At 35.0% G+C, this 18,071-nt stretch overlaps 1 pseudogene; it reads left to right on the forward strand.

Annotated features, from left to right (window-relative positions):
• Positions 1–16,790: 16,790 nt before the first annotated feature.
• LOC145243095 (5S ribosomal RNA) lies at positions 16,791–16,907 on the forward strand (annotated as a pseudogene).
• Positions 16,908–18,071: the final 1,164 nt, after the last annotated feature.

Below are 18,071 nucleotides of genomic sequence, written 5' to 3' on the forward strand. Positions count from 1 at the left end.
GTACAGTAATCAATGGGATAGTATCGTAGTAATCATTAGTATTGGAGATTTGATAAAGTGTCTTACTTAAGGGTGTGATCTATCAGGAATTTGTTTATGTTGGACTTGAAGACATCCAAGTTGTAGTCAGGTGGGAAACAGGCAAACGGAAGAGAGTTCCACAGTCGTGCACTTCTAAGAAAGAAACTTTGCTCATGGAATCTACGCTTTGATTTAGGCGCAGATAAAGAGTCGGGAAAATTAATGACAGTGGTTTCAGCTAGACGGGTGTTTATCGTGAAAGATTGGCGAGGGGGGGGAACAGAGATTGGAGCTGAGACGAGCACTTGCCATGGAAATAACGATAAAACAAAGACAGGCTCGCAACGTCTCTTCTGTGGGAGAGAGGTTGCAGGGAAGAGAAAAGGGCATCCCCCACTAAGCCACAAAGTCTATTTTGTACTCTGTCAAGGCAGGATAGGCTGTTTTTTGGACGTACTTGGCTTTTATACAGATAGAGAATTGCATCAGTAGTGAGATATCTTCTGGAGTGGTTGTAACGTAATCTCCATTGGGAAGCGTTAGAACTACACTGAGGTGGTTTTGTATTCCCGGGTAACGCCAGATAACCCAAGGATGTAAGATAGAGAAGATAAATATATATATTTTATTTCATGTCAAAATAGATATTGTTTGAAAACCAGAGAAATATATTTTTACAGCTAAAAGTTGATAATAGGAAATTTCACTTATAACATTGTCTGGCCTTAAATGAACCCAGGGTCGGATGTTAGAATTGACAACTGGCCTAGAGAATGAGTACTTTAGGTTTCAGCGTGGGAATTGTACCCATGCAAAACCCTAAAAACTTTCGATTTCGTGGAGGTTTCGTGGCGGAATCTTATTGGCTGGGGAGAATTTCCACCCCCATCCACTTACCTTACTATATATATTACTGTCGTGCGAAAATTAGTCAGAGTGTGGAAAGATAGAGTTGAGCTGCAGAGTGAGTGGAGAGTTTCAAAGCAGATTGCTTGTTGAATCTGAGAAGAGACGTGACCCCTCCCCACCTCATCCATCCGTCAGTCGCTGTCTGTGAAGAGAGTTGAGACTTTGAAAAGAATTACAAAATCTGAATGAGAATTGCAAAAACATTTTGTACATAATTTTGAGAAAATTAAGCTTTTGTAGATAGACTACAATTGTTTGTTTTTCATCCTGCCTGCCGCTTCAATATTCGCTTTCAGCATACAAAAAGTGTAACAACCTCCAAGGAGTCTAGACAAAATGTGCCGAGAATCCAGAGAAATAAGAGTCCTAACTACCTCCCCGAAGGAGGCGTTACAGGTAGAAGGATCCCACCATCTTCCCAGCGACCTTGGCAACAGACTTGATGTATGTGTTCCATTTCAGATCAGGAGTAAACGTCAAGCCCACAAGCTTGTCAAAACATGAAGCCTCCCCAAGACGAGAGCAATCCATTTCAATTGATGCCAGATGGAGATCAGAGCGTTGATGATGTAAAGATAGAAGCTTGGTTTTAGTGCATTAAAAGTAACCAGCCACCTCTTCCCCCCTTGTACCACACACTCAATATCAGAGGAGAGAGAATCAGAGAGAACATTGTCATTTACGGCCTTTGATGTGTTGCCATAGATGGTCATGTCATCAACATAGATGTCAACGAATGAATTAAGTATGTGTTTTGGGAGATCATTGATGTAGATCAGGAAGAGTGTTGGGCCCAGAATTGATCCCTGAGGGACTCCAGCATTAATACTGTGGGCCTCTGATTTCTGCCCATCAACCACTACTCTTATGAGCCTATCAGAGAGAAATGATTTAATAATTGAGAAAACATTTCCAATTATAACGTAGCTGGAAATCGTGTGAAGTAGGCCTTTATGCCATACCTTATCGAAGACCTTTGATATGTCAAGAGCAATTGCCCTAGAAAGGAAACCTTTGTCGAGAGATTCACTAATCCTATGAGATATAACTGTTAGCACATCTGCTGTAGATCTAGCAGAACGGAAACCATATTGCATGTCACTAAGAATGTTATTTCTGCTGAGGTCGTTGACTACTTCTCTATTTAATATGGATTCCAACAGCTTACTCGTGACACACAGGAGACTTATTGGTTTGTACTGAGAGAGAGATGACTTATCACCTGAATTCTTAAATACAGGGCATACTGATGAGGTTTTCAAAGTGTTGGAAAGCACTTCAAGGTGTTGGAAAGCACTTCTCCTTAAACAGTTTTGTAAGTATAGGGGCAAGTTCTGGTTGAAGCTTTTTCAACACTACGTATAATTGGAATGCCGTCAGGGCTAGTTGCTTTACTGGAATAAAGGTTCTTGATTTGCTTGGCGACCTCAGGCAGAGATATTTGTATGTTGCATAGCGTGTTGTCTGTTATAGGTGGAAATATGGGGAGTTGATGACCTTCGTCGCATAAAGTAGAATTAGCTGCAAAGTTCTTGGCAAATAGTCTGGCTTTGTCTGATGCTGACAAAATGACCTCAGGTCCATTGATGATGGTTGGAATAGAACGCATGCTTCTGTTCAGGATCCTGTTTGCTATTTGCCAAAACTGGTGGGAACCAAGCTGCTGCTCAGCTACTTTGGATTTAACGAACTGAGCATATAGCTCTCTCACATGTTTTATTACTCTTTTACAGTGGTTGCTGGCAGTCCTGAAAGCAGCTTTAGTCTCAGTATATCTATTACGTTGGTAGCTATGGAAAAAGTGATTTCTGTGCGCGATGGCAGCAGCACATTCTGGGGAGAACCATGGCTAGCTGTTAGGTTTTTGTTGGAATTTTTTTGATGGTATGAATTGGTCTATGCCTACAATTAACCTTTCGGTCAGGTCTGATACTATAGAGGACACATCCTTTTTAAACATGGAATGCAGAGGTAGATCAGGTGTGAATGTACGGAAGCTTTCCCAGTCAGCCATACAGTATCGATATACAGTACGGTGGAGAGATACGTCTGAACACTTATTACATTTCATTTTTATCTTAACGGAGTGATCAGAGGATCCCAGAGGAGATAGAATGGAACATGAACATAGCTCAAGGGAAGTTTCTTTAGAAAATCATTTCTGACGGTGGAAATTGTCTGACTTGCTATTTGCTTTCCGATGTAAGTCTTTCTAACACATTTAAAAACATTTCAGTAGGAAAATTAGGGAGTGAATTATCGCGAGTCATTTCTGATTACCTAAAGAAACAAAACACTAAGAGCTGACTTTGCTGTTTTGTATTGTTTCCTTTGTATCAGTAAGGAGTGGTGGCGGCTAGATATCATGAAAAATGATGCGAAACTTTTTAACATCAAAGACATTAGCGGAAGTGAAAGATAATCAATGTCTCCAATACATCAAAGAAAAAGACGGGAGCGTTTCATTATTAAATATATTTTCATTCTCCCTTCCCTTATTCGTCTGACAGAATTTTTGGTGCGTTTACATTGTAAGAGCGGAATTCGAAAATCAAAGTATTGAATTGCAAGTAAAACAAATTGTACTTAAGTAATTGTCATGTCGCAAAGTGTAACATATCCAAAAATTACGAAAAACGATAAGACAGAAAAATTATTACTGAAAACTAAAATTTGTGAAATCGAGCGATTTCGATAGACTTGACTAAATAAAATAATAAAAATAAGTTGGTAGGGGAGGTAATTAACTTCTGAATTTCTGAGAACCGAGTTACTTCCCCTTTTGTTTACATCACATGACACAAACACAATTCAAAATGTTGGACACATTGGTTCCTTATATAACCTTTATTAAAAACTGTTTTTCATGAATAATTATTTTTTATATTATAATTGTTTTTTGGATAATTTTTGGATGTGTTACTCTTTTCGACATGAGAATTACGTAGGTAATTTATTTTTATTACTCAAAATTCAATATTCCAATCTTCGAATTTCGCTCTTATGATGTGGAAGCACCGAATTTAATGTGACGTGACGGATATATATTTACATATTGCTCTTTATTATACAGTGGAGGAAAATTTTCTTAACGTTAAATCGCCATGTGCTATTAGCTTATGAAATAAATTTTATAAAATTGATGTCGTTGAGGACTTTGGTGTTTTTGTTTTTTAGGTAGTGGGGGGGGTCGATTCTAAGAGAAACAAACGAAAAATGAACAAAGCAACATTCACCCTAAACGGGTTGAATCAGTTCTCTACAAAGGTGGTTTTCAGTCCCATGTATATATCAGCCATCAAAGATAATGACGTTAAATTTTGGCAGTTTTTGCAAAAAAATATGTACATCTTCCCACATACAGCATCTAATATTCCAAAAATGGTCACCCTTTTGGTACTGATCAAGCTCAACTTTGCTTAACTTCAATAATATAACAAAAACCGGTATGTCAACGGGATTATACCGTATATACTAAGAGAAAGATGGTAAGAATAAAATATTATTTCTAGCAGCTAAAAAGTAAAAAATTAAAAATAAACATTTTATTTAAAATTGATTTTAGCAGTCTCAATCCCAACCGGATGGATTAGGTATGGCGGAATGGATCGATTCAGTCTTGTAATGATTGCAACGACAAAGAATCTAACGGAAAGTTTTTCCTCTACTTCTCCGATAAAAGACTTCTTCCATCTGCTCTTCTTCTAAAGCCACAAGATAAGAAATAAATAAACAAAACTGTCAGTCTCAGCCACAAGTTGTCACGATTAGTGGCAGGACCGCAAAATCCATTGCCATTCAAATCAGTTCAATCACTGCTGTGCAAATACCAACTGCAAGTAGCTTGTTTATCCACGAATCGATAAAAAGGATTCAATTAAAATTTAGTTAATTAATCTATAATATCCCTTCCTCCTCTCAAAAACCATTCATGATAAAAACTTAACTTGTTAAACCACTGTTGGTAATTCCTCCCTTTCCCCTCGCCCCCCTCTCTCTCTCTCTCTCTCTGCCCAAACTAAACGAAACTCCCATGGGCAAAGATTCTTTCCTAGAACTGCTCATCTCTAGAACACAGCACTGCAAGGCTGGTTTCCGATGGACTATAGCAAGGCTGCTAGCAAGTCCAATGTAAACAAATTTTTGAGCCTATTTAAAATAATCGAATTCTGTCGAATTTCCATCATTACCTCTTATAATGGTGTTGTCTTACCATCCACTTAACATTCATTTAATCCTTATCCTCGAATGGCCTTTGAGCTTCGATAAGCTGTTATTCCCTAGTAAAAACAAATAAACGTTACTTTTGAATTAGTGAGGTTATAATGTGGCTGATCGTTTATTATATAAAGGATAATTGTCTGTGTATGTATATTGGTATGCCCAGCTAACAGTAAATAACTACAAAGCAAAGTCCCACAAAGTTGGTGCATTCTTGAACAGCGTTGCCCTGGATAATTAATATCTAAGACTTCTTGAGGGTTAACTGAGCCACGTTTCCTCAGGAAGGGGTTGGATTTTCAGCACTTTCCAATGTTATATGTTATTAAAGGAGAGGTGAATGGCTTATATTATTGTTATTTTCAATAAATTAAAACAAAACAGAAAAAAAAGGCTGGGTAATGCTGGTGAAAAAAGGTGGGAGAGATGAATATGGAAAAATGGATATGGAAAAATGGGTTAGAAGGAAAAAGAGATTGAATTTTTAAATAAAGATGTTACATACATTTTAACCTATTTCATTTTTTTTTTTTGTATTTATAGGCCTGAGCAATGCTGGGTAGCCTTACTAGTACAAAGTGGAATGATAAATTTGCTTGATAAAGCTTTTATTGAAAAAATCAATTCAGGTAATTTGATTATGTAGAGCTGACATTTATTCAATGTAGCCGCCTTCAGCCTTAATCACCACCTCAATACGGGTTCAGAACTGGGAGCATGCTTGTATCACAAGCGCCGGTGGGAGCTCAGTGAACACTTGGCGCATAGCGGCGATCAGGCTGCCTTTGGTGTTGTGGAAGGTCATGGTTATGTTCTTGACATATCACCAAACAAAGTAATCCAATGGGTTCACGTTACAGGAGGAGGGGGGCAGAAAAAGAAGAGTACAGTCGGAGTACTCCTTCTGAGGCCAAGCTTGGGTTTCTTTGAACTTGTGGGCCTGCGCTAAGTCCTGTTACCACACCCAGTGGCAGCTAGCAGCCACCTGGTTGCACCAGGGGATCACCACACTCTTCAGCACATCCAGGTACACTTTGGTGTTGACTTTTAAGTCGATTTTGACGATATAAGGTGGCATGATGTGGCCCTCACTTGAAAGCACACCAAAGACCATACCCGGCGCCGGAAACTTTGTTTTCATCACCCTGGGCACGTCCCTGTTATCAAGATTTGCCTTCTGAGGGTGCTGGCAATGGTCCTGTTGTCATAACTTGGATCATTAGAGAGCATAAGTTGTACAGAGGCGCATCTCCGATCTCGCTCATTGAACATTGTGTCACTTGCAGACATGATAGGAGGCTCCTATCGCTTTTGAAATTTGCACACAATTGATCAACTAGTAGATGGTTTGCAGCAGCAAAAAAAAAAAAAAAAGAAGAAGAAAACCGGTTTTCATCAACCGGAAATGGAGTCATGTCATCTTTTCTATGGCAACAATTTTATCCTTCCACATTGTATTACATTAAGCTGTTTATGAGAATAGTTCTTGCTGATGCATGCTTACATAAAACTATGTAAGTATTCCTTTTTTTTTTTTTTTTTGTACTACTCTCACGGCTTATGATTTCTCCTCTTTCTTTTCTTCGGCACTTTTTATCTCTTTTCGTCTTCTCTCTGTCTTTTCTTCTGCTATTTCTACCCTGCCACTTTTTTCAACGTCTATGTAATTTTTAAAAAGAACTGAGACTACTCAGATAGAAATTTACTATAATCACTCATCTCAACCACCCCTTCCATCAATCGGAGAGTCAATAACACCTGTTGGTACTACAGATAATGGTTATCGAGCATCTGAAAGACTGAAAAGACCAAGAATGGATCGCACGACGAGAAGAATTCAGAGAGTATTAGAATTCTCAGGAGTTTACTGTCACTCCATGGAATGTACTTTTTGTATTCCCCCCCCCCCATCCTCAATGTAAATATACTCAGTACACCCGACTAGCACCAAAATTATATCCCTTCACTGGTGAGGTTCCTGGATACCGGAAAACTTTCAACTCTCATAGCTTCTTTCCTTGAACCAACTGCACTAAAACAGAAAAAATTAAATGTAATGTGAACAAACATCTTGTTGAACAATTTCCCCCAGAGGATAAACCATACAAATCTGGCCTCCAACAACAATAGCCTTCTACATCATTGTGATAATATGCCTTGTTTGAGCTGAATTAAAGTAAAAAAAAAAGTTTCATACCTTTACCAATAGTAAATAAGAACTCAGTTCAGTCTTGTCAGACTATAGATCGCCACTAAAGTATGCCTTCACGTGAAATTTTTGTGGCAAGAGTTGCACAATCTCCAACCACACCTCTCCTGAGTTGGCGCTGTTTTAATTCTAGTTGCAAGTATATACACGTTCAGGGCGACTGGAAACAGTGCCAAGATAAACGGAGAACACATACAGCACCTAATAATCGCGAATGGTCACCCATTTGGTAACGACCAGACTTATCATTGCTTAACTTCAGTTATCTGATGAGAACCAGTGTGTCAACGTAATTATGCTGTATTTTGCCAATAGTATTAGCATGTACATAATAGATAGAATAAGATTTGAACTCGCCATAGCCGATTCCATGAAACATTATGGAATACATTAGGACAATATTTACATGACACAGTTTCAATAGGTCTGTTCATATCTAGACGAGGATACGTCTTCGGCAATCAGTCCAACAGAGAATGATTCATTATGGTGTCTTCTGGCTCTGCTCTGTCGGACTGAGAAATGATTCTGTTCAATGTCAGGGGGTCCACCCTCCCAGGTTTTACCTTCTCTTGTAGAAAAGAGTAAGTAACTACTAATCGTCTGAAGCACACCTAGCATAGAATGCTGACGAGGCTGCTTAGGCATTTTTCTAAGACAGAGTGCACTTTTCATATTGCAAGATTTTTTTCAAAAGCATATCTGACCTTGTGTCTCATCTTTTAGAGAAAAAGTAAATAAAATAGATGAGGACAATTATGCACCCTGTAAAGCTGGAATTGAAAATTTGCACAATATTTGTGCCTCAATTATAGAAATAATGCGATGATTATTATTACTTTTTTTTGCGTGTGTAAAGATGTGAAATTGACGCATCGAACTGCAAGTTAGTTGCGATGAGAAAATGGTATTGTTGGGCCTTGTAGGGTGCTAATTTTTGTGCTCGTTATTTAAAAAAAAAAGAAAAGAAAAAGAAAGATTTTATGCCACTGATTCATTCTTGCAAAATTTGTCTTGAGAGATCGAACGTGATAGATGAACGATGCCGACGTATTGGCAGAAAACAAAAAACAAAAACAAAAAAACGATGACTGTGATGCTACCAGGCTATCATCTTGTTTTCCCTCCTTATATCTGACGACGACGTCACTAATAAGGCAGAAATCGAGCTTTGCGTGCTACGAGAAAACAATGAAGACAATTCAGGCCACCTGGGTGTATGCGTGTGTATGTGTGTGCATGCGTGTGCGGAACGACGGTCAACAAGACTGTTATTATGCAAATGTGTTGACACACACACAAAGTGCCAGCAACCAGTGTAGTGCCAGTGGTGATGGTGGTGCAATAGCGGGTGATTGGTGGTGGCTCTCTTATACAAAACTAGCTCATCAACGCGTATTCACGGATGAAATAAAGAGACGAAATAGTACAACAGACTGGCCATCCCCATTTGCACCACATGAGAAAAAAAAAAATGATTGAGAAAAGGGGAAATAATACGTAGGATTTTATAACAAACATGAAGTCAGATTTTCTGAATAAAATTTTTTTTAAGTAATCAAAACAATGCGTGACGATATATCTATCCTATACTAGCCGGCAGCCCGGTGTTGTCCGGTCATTAAACATGATATTTTGTATTCATGCAGATTACGTATGTATTATTATAGAATCAATCCTTTATTGATTATTATATAATACGAGGAATAATTTGGCCAGTGGACTAATACACGCACAAAAAAATAAATAAATAAAATAATAATAATGATAATGTCGTTCATCAAATTGTATCTGTTTTTGTTTACAATTTCACTTCAGCTGATGTTTGGGCTTGACGATGAATGCCCTGGAAAAGTCACTTCTGATTAATGTTTAGTTTTAAAATATGCAAACGAAGAAATGATTTGCAATGATTTTAAATGGTACCTTTTTTATTATTGTAAATTGAACTCATTAATAAGAAAAAATTTAAATAAAATGGTGAAGTACACCCTGAATAGAACGAGGATCATCCAAACTGTAGTCAAATGCTCTACCACTAAGTTATCTTTCCAAATTATAATAAATCTGTTTTTTAGAAAGAAATGATTTGCTAAAATTTTGACGGTGTAACATAAAATATTCCTCTGTAAAAATTTTTCCTTTTTTTTATCTATAAGAGAGAAAAGTTATTTTTAATATCGGATTTTTTCGAGTTTCCACACTTATCGGATGAATTTTCTGTACAAAACATATCTAAGAACACTGCCAGATATATAAATTAGTTTTGTGTGAAATTTGCAAATGATAGGCTCAGTCGTTTCGGAACCTATGAGGAAGGAAGTCACACACACACACACACACACACACACACACACACACACACACACACACAGTGACTTTCATATAACAGTAGTGACAGAAATTTTCTGCCTTTGTCTGTCCGGGGATGGAAGTGCAAATAAAGCCCTATACTAAGATAAATCCATCTTTAGGGGGGAAAATTATGAAAGCAATTAAATTATTGCATTCATTTTTTATTAAAGAGTTTTACAATAATATAGTGAAATCTACATTTGCGATGGCCATCAACAAGCAGCAAATACAACATGTTTCTTGAATTTATAACTTGAATATTATACAAATTAAAAAATAATAATAGAAATGTTTCCAAATTTTTTAGATAAGGATTGATAATTCGTATTATTCGGACTACTGTTCTCATCTTGAGTGTTATTTTCACAACGGCTCAGCCGATGTAACATCTGACATTTTTCGAGTGTATTTTCTTGAACTCTGGAATCTTTCTGTCAAACTCCGGAATCTGCACGGAATTTCTAGCTGAGCCGTTCATTTAATCCATAGGGATAGCATGCTCTCATTCCGTCAGCCATGAGCAGTAAAATGTTTTAAGTAGTTCACAATTACATTCTTAGTATTGCTTGCACTAAGGATTAAACCTTCAAGCTCCAGAAAACTTTCACTTATAATCAAATTTTACCAAGTAGTTTACCCGTTATGCCATGGATCGTTGTGATTCTTTTTGAAATTCTGTACAGATTCTTGAGTTTGATAAGATACACCCAAAGAAGGTCAGAGGATACATCGACCAAAACGATGTGATAACACCCAAAATGAAAACATTGGAATCTACTATATAATAAAATGACTGTATTTTAGACACATTCATAAAATAATACATTGCATCCAACGAGCAACAGCATCACAATCGCAACATTTTCAGAGGAAGGAGTTTCTATTTTTTTCTCTAAATATTTAGTCCTACCACCACTACCAGTTGTTACCGGAACCAATTCTACATGTTTATACTATGATTACACTGACCATAACTGGCTCATAGCAAAATTGAAAGTACACTTTTTTCTTTTCTTTTTAAAAAGTTGTTTTTACATAAGAAAATATGAATGCTTTTTCTTTATTAAAGAAATTGGGTACTCATGCACTTATTGATCCGTGCTGAAATAACGTTATTATTTAAAAAGTCATTCTTAACATAGGGAGGTGAGGGTGTTTTGTACCTATTCTCTACTTTAACCTTACAATTAAATAAAAAAAAAATGGTAAATTTTTAGATTAGGTCCACCTCCACAATTTTCTTTTAAATGACGACTTTTATACGTTTTCGATTATGCTGAATATGGAAATCGCATTGAAATTTTGCAGAAATAAGTAGTTATCGAGATATAAAAAGTTGTATAATGCATTGTAATCTCTGGTGGCCATCTTCTTTACGTGCGTGCACGCACATCATAAACAAATCTATGCGCATAAAAAATTACAATGCGATTTCCGTAGTCAGCATAGTCGAAAACATATAAAAGTCGTCATTTAAAAGAAAATTGTAGAGGTGGACCTAATCTAAAAAATACCAAAAAAAAAAAAAAACTTTAATTAAACTTGGAAATACGATTAAAAAAAAAATAACGTGGATCAGTAAGTGCATTAGCACCCATTAATCGACTAACGTAACCTTATTGCTAAATAAGCTCCGGCTACAATGTTGACGCACCATTCACGTTGTTTTTTTTTTTTTCAAGTTAAATTCAACTTTCACAAAATCTTTTATTTTTTTTATAATTTCACGATATCTTTTTTTAATAATAACTTGTTAGTTAAAAGCACAGAATCGTTACAAAACACCATCCCCTTTCTATGGTAAGAATGGCTGAAAAAAATTAAAAATAAAATAAAAATATTAGGTACTCATGCAGAAAGTGATCCATACTGAAATAATAATGCTATTATTTAAAAACCCATTCTTAACATATGGAGGGGAGGGTGTTTTGTACCTATTCTGTACTTTAACCTTACAATTGAATAAAAAACATATCATAAAACTTTAATTAAACTTGAAAATACGATTTCAAAAATAGCGCGGATCAGTAAGTGCATTAGCACCAGAAATTGTTAGGGGAAATACAGAAAAGTTTCAACCAAGAAAACCGTTATTTTTTCAGCCATTCTTACCAAGGGGAGGGGATGGTGTTTTGTCACTATTCTGTGGTTTCAACTAACAATTTATTAAAAAATCAAAAGGTAAATTTTCACATTAGGTCCACCTCCACAATTATTAACATGGGTAGGTTGGGGTGTTTATTCCGAAAGCCGTTCTTAACATGGGGAAAATGGTGGTATTTATTCCAAAAGCCGTTTTTAACAGACGAAAGACAGGTAAAAGGTTAAAACACGTGGTTAGGCATGGGTGATGCTTATTCCAAAAGCCGTTCTTAATATGGGGACATTGGGAGTGTTTATTCATGGCCGCCAGTGAATTATAGTACATAGTACAGGTCTTTATATCTCGAAAACTACTTGCCTCTGCAAATTTTAAATGAGATTTTCTTATTTAGCATAGTCGAAAATTGTGGAGGTGGACCAAATGTAAAAAAAAATACCCCCCTAAAAAAAGATATTGTGAAATTTAAATTTAAGCACAGTACCAAAAATAAAATTAGACAGAAAAATACCGCCTTCGGGTTTGTACTTGCACAAAGACTTGAAAAAGTTGTCAACAAAAACAAATATATAACAAGTAAATATTTTCAAAGGCAAGATAAGTTACTTTTCTACCTAACTGGATAATTTTTAGTGTTTTTATTGGGTTTGTACTACTACTGTACATATAGATTCGAAAAAGTTGTCAAAAAATAAATGTATAACAAATATTATCAAAGGCAAGATATGTTACTTTATTACCAAAATGGATAATGTTAGTTTTTCTTTAATGTAAAATGTTTATTTGGCTCGAAAAACAAAGCGTTTACTGCTATATTTGAAAATTACAAATGGTGGCAGACTCTGTGTTAAACACGATAAGTTTGGGAAAATGAGTTAAAACTAAAAAACTATACAAAATACTGTTAAAAACCACCGAATACATGTCTGCCTATGTCACGGTAACATATATTGAGTGAGTTCCTGACAGTATTTTGTATAGTTTTTTACTTTTAACTCATTTTCCTAAACTTACCCTGTTCAACACAGTCTGCCGCCATTTGTATTTTTCAAATATACTGATAAACACTACATGTTTTCGAACTGATTAAACATTTTACACTAAATAAAAACACTAAAATATTATCCAGTTAGGTAGAAAAGTAACTTATCTTGTCTTTGATTACATTTATTTGTTATATTTATTTTTCGACAACCTTTTCGTTTCTGTGTTTAGTAATACAAACCCGTTCTATTTACTGTAACGTTTAGTGGGCTCGAAAAACAGTGTTTATCAGTGTATTTGAAAAATACAAATGGTGGTAGACACTGTTGATGATGTTAAGTTTGGGAAAATGATTTAAAACTAAAAAAACTATACAAAATACTGTCAGAAACCCACCGAATATGTCAGCCTATGTCACGATAACATATAATCAGTGGGTGTCTGCACTGTTTTGTATAGTTTTTTAGTTTTTAACTGATTTTCACAAACTTAACATATTCAACAGAGTCCGTGACCATTCGTCTTTTTCAAATACATAGATAAACACTGAGTTTCTCGAGCCAATTAAACATTTTACATTAAATAAAAACACTAAAAAATTATGCAGTTAGGTAGAAACATTATTTACCTTTACTTTCATTTATTTGTTTTTGGACAACTTTTTCGAATCTGTGTATAGTAACGCCCCCAACCCCCCCACCCAAATATTAATTAAAATCTTACATTTTTGAATACAATAACAACAAAAAAAACTATTTAGCGTTTCAACATTTTAGCAATGTTCGGCTTTATCCACTGATTGTTGGTTGAGCCCAAGCCATGATTGACGGTAACTCCCGAAGATCCGGATCCAATTCAACAAGAGTACCATTTTTTTTCATTTTCGCCTTTTTTTTTAAACTTTTTGGAGTGGATTGCTGTACTAAGAATATAAGAAACATGTATTTTCTCTTTTTATTAGAATTTTCCATTACACCAACTTGAGCCACAGCAACGCGTGGCAGGGTACAGCTAGTAAATATATATGAAATAAACGGTACTTTGCCACGGTACATTCATTTTGGTCACAAACGTCAGTGCCTGCTATTATACTGGGCCTGCAGTGGCCCCCATTAACAACCTTAATCTGTTTTTTTTTCTTTTACAGGTGGGGTGGGGGTGGGGGGAATACTTCCACCATGCAACGCTGCTACACTGGTCCTGCTAGTTCTAAATAATGCAAATAATATAAGAAAAAAATTATAATATGGGGCTCAGCACTTGGAATAGGAGTATACAGGGGGACATCATTCATTTCCTGGTGTATGGTAGTTTGACAATAAAACAAATTATTTTTTTTTTTAATTTGGGAAAGCTCCTGATATTTAGTAATATATATATAATTATAAAACTCAAATGATTTTGTAACAATGTATGTAACCCACTTTCCGGTTTACGACATCCGGTTGCACATGCGTGCATGATCTGCGCACTGAAATATTTACGTTATTATTTCGAAATTATTATTTAAGATGGGAAGAGTGGGGTTTAAAATAACTTAAACATAATACAGAAATGAACGATGTAAAAAAAAAAGCAGATATATCAAAATTTGAATTTAACTATAATAAGTATTGTGGTATCTGTTCAGTGCATAAGTATGGCTAACCACTTATAATTCAGTAACTGTAATTTTTTTTTTTCAAAAATAATCAATCATAATAAACAGAACGACTCATAGAAATCTATCTATATTCTGTTTTCATTTTAATATACTTTCATAGAAATGTTTCTGTTATGTAAAAAAAAAAACCTATTTTCTTTAGGTCACAAGTGTCACACTCATACATGAATTCCATAGCAAATATAACATACTGACCCAACGGGTCACGGATAGTTTAGTATATATATATCAAGGCCAGAGGTTTTATGGAAATATATATATATATATATATATATATATATATATTTCCATAAAACCTCTGGCCTTGATGCTATGGTTTCAAATGATCTGAAATAACAGCAAGGGGAGACTGGATTTCAAATATTTCTCATATGTTATAACTTCCCTCTTTTGGAAATAGGGTACAATGATGAATATCTCTAGTATCAAATACACTGTAAAATTTACTTTATGTATGAAAACCAAAAGAGGGGAGATATAACATATGAGAAATATTTGGAATCAAGTCTCTCCTTGCTGTTATTTCAGATCATTTGAAACTATAGCAGCAAGTTTTTTGTCTCCTCTCTATCAAAGCGAGAGGTTTTAGGGAAAAACTAGGAAAACAAATGACTAGAATTAAAATATTGGTAAACATGCAGTATCTTTCTACCCACAAAAAATCCTTTAAAATTACCACTATTACAAATTTTCGAGGGTGCTGAAAGCGAAAACAACATTTAAAATCACAGTAATTTCAATTATATAAATAAATTATAATTGAAAAAAGTGGGGGATCACTTTTCTATATTAATTTAACGTAAAATAAACACCTATTTTATAGCTAGTGGCCATAAGTGGGTGCTCATTTTACGTTAAATTAATATAGGAAAGTGATCCCCCATTTGTTTTATAATGTGCAACCTTAAGGGCAAATATCACATAGTCCAGTTCACAATTTAGGTCATTAGCTTTCCAACGAACCTTCATTTCTTAAAATCTGATTAATAGTCACCAAGATTTGGAACTTTCTTTTTATATATACAAATATTATTAATAACAGGGTTTTTTTATGAGATTAAAAAAAAATTATTTTTTTTAGTACTCCATTTAGTATTTCGATCCAATTGGTGTATATAAGTTTCGTGGGTTTCTTGTTCCATTTTCCTTTTATTTTCAGGAGTATTTTTGATTCATCATACAATTATCAAACGGAATTAGTCTGGATGTGTTTACAATCATGTCTTTATTAGTAAATCTTTTAACGGATAGTAATTTGAGACTTTAATATAAGCGTCTGCAGCGATGGTATGTTGCATGCAAACGTGATTTGGTTACAGTCGAATAAATTGATATATTGGGAATTATTTCTCTGATTATCTTTAGTATTCTTTAACTTTTAATCATTAATTTGTTAACAATTAAATTGAGAAATTGACTGTTAATAAAAACTTGTTACTATTTTTATTTCTTAAATCTTTTTCAGATTGTAGAAATTGGTTTTATGCAGTTTAGTAGTTTTTTTACCATTGCTATTTTATATCGATGTAACATTTGCTTCTATAACTATACATGGGTTAATATTGGTAGGTTATAGGTATTAAGCCCTTATAGATACTAGCGCATGATGTCACCAGCCGATTGATCAAATCGGGCCTCTCCAAACTCTTGTCTTACCGAAGTAAGGGCTGACGTAAACAAAGGGTTCAAACTTGAGAGTCCCATCCTAAGGCATCACAGGTCACCATCCACAGTCTGCAGGTGGTCCTATTTCCGAGTGGGGGTGGGGTACTCTTTTGCATAGAGTTGCAGTCCAAAAGAAGATTGGAGGTTACATCAGCCAAAATATGAGATGAGTATGGCAGTCTGAATAATTAAACTAATACATTTATTTTCTATTCTTGAGGCAGGTTGAATTCCAAAGCAACTTAAGCCAACATATAAGTGGATACCAATATTTGAACGCTAAATATAGTTAAATATTTAAGAAAATCATCAGTTAGCAATTTCTCACCGTGTCTGAATATTTTATTCTTCCAATGAAGACTACAAGATATACAACGTGCTTATTACAAACTACAGATGCCCATTATGGTAGAAGAGCTTTAGAAGAACAATAGACACGGCTGCTGCTGCTGCTGCTGTCATCCGCAGTCAGAACAAAGGAATTGATGGCGCAAACCAACACAAGTGCATTTTCTTGGCCATCAAATAATTGGTCAGTGTTTAAAAGGACTTATCGACGAGAAGTAGCATTATCAGAAATTATGGCAAGATGAGTTTGAAGAGGTTGTCGATGGAGAATGGTAACCAGTGGTAGAGGTCATATTTCTGCTATTCAAACAAGCATATATAGCACAATCACGTTGATACACTGGTTCTCATTAGATCACCGAAGTTAAGCAACGATGAGCCTGGTCATTACTTGATGGGTGACTATTTAGGAATACCAGGTGCTGTATGTAGGAGGATTTCGACACCTTCTTGAAAGAACTGCAAAAACATAGTGTCATCATCTCCCCTAACCAGGATATAATTGCGACTAGGAACTGCTTGTGAATTTGATATTCCCTAGACATTTCTTCCTTTGTAAGAAGCTGGTTCAACCGTCCTTGAGTTAATGTCGTTGACTTGCTATTCAAAAAAGCTGGTAGATGGTGATAAAAAACGCGTAGGGTGCTGTGCAATGATGTTTTGCTGTGTTTATGAATTTGTTATTGATTTATTAGTTATAAATGGTGTGGCTTGCAAAGATGATTTTAATTTATTACATTTATACCATTAAATGGTAACACTAATTGACTATTGCTAAGATGCCAGAAATTGTTGTAATGTTATTGAATACAATTTAACAATAAATCATTAAAGCGGTAGGAAGTTTGCTTGAAGCATTGCTACTAATTAAGTATTTAATGAGGATGTTTGCAATGCAGTAAAGCCAGATTCGTGAAAGGGAATGATGGAGAATAAAATTCAAACACGGCGGAATAAATTGCAAAAAAAAATTGCAACTTCCAATTTCAGATTTTGTAATCATGCCTACATCATTTTATTTTCTTTTGAAGTTGATAAGTTTTTTTTTCTTCTGATGTTAATTCAGGCGGAATTAATGGATGATTCTGTGCTACGAAACAGACGCTGTCAAGAATTGTGCCTCTCAACGTACTTAAATAATAAAAAGTAAGCTGGTCAATATCTTTAAATTTTGAATATAAACTTTTGTCATATATATATATATATATATATATATATATATATTGAGTAAAACGATTCATAATTTGGAATTAATAATCAGTTTCAAAAGGAAAACAAACAAATCAGTACAATGAGCACTGTTTTCTTTTAATAGTATTAATACATTTACATTAAAATAAACTCTGCTGTTTAGACTCTAGGTCTAATTCCCTCAATATATATATATATATATATATATATATATATATATATATATATATATATATATATATATATATATAAAAGAGTAAATGGTAGTTTGCTTGAAGCATTGCTGGTAAAGGAATATATGGAAGTTTTAAAAGCCAAAAGCAACGCTGAAAGAAACCGGAATCATGAGAGTAAAGAAAAGAAAATCAAACAAACAAATAGACGGGTATGTTTGAGTAGAGAAA

This window comes from Euprymna scolopes, chromosome 21 (genome assembly GCF_053919585.1).
Source record: "Euprymna scolopes isolate OS-2025 chromosome 21, ASM5391958v1, whole genome shotgun sequence".
NCBI classification, from domain to species: domain Eukaryota; kingdom Metazoa; phylum Mollusca; class Cephalopoda; order Sepiida; family Sepiolidae; genus Euprymna; species Euprymna scolopes.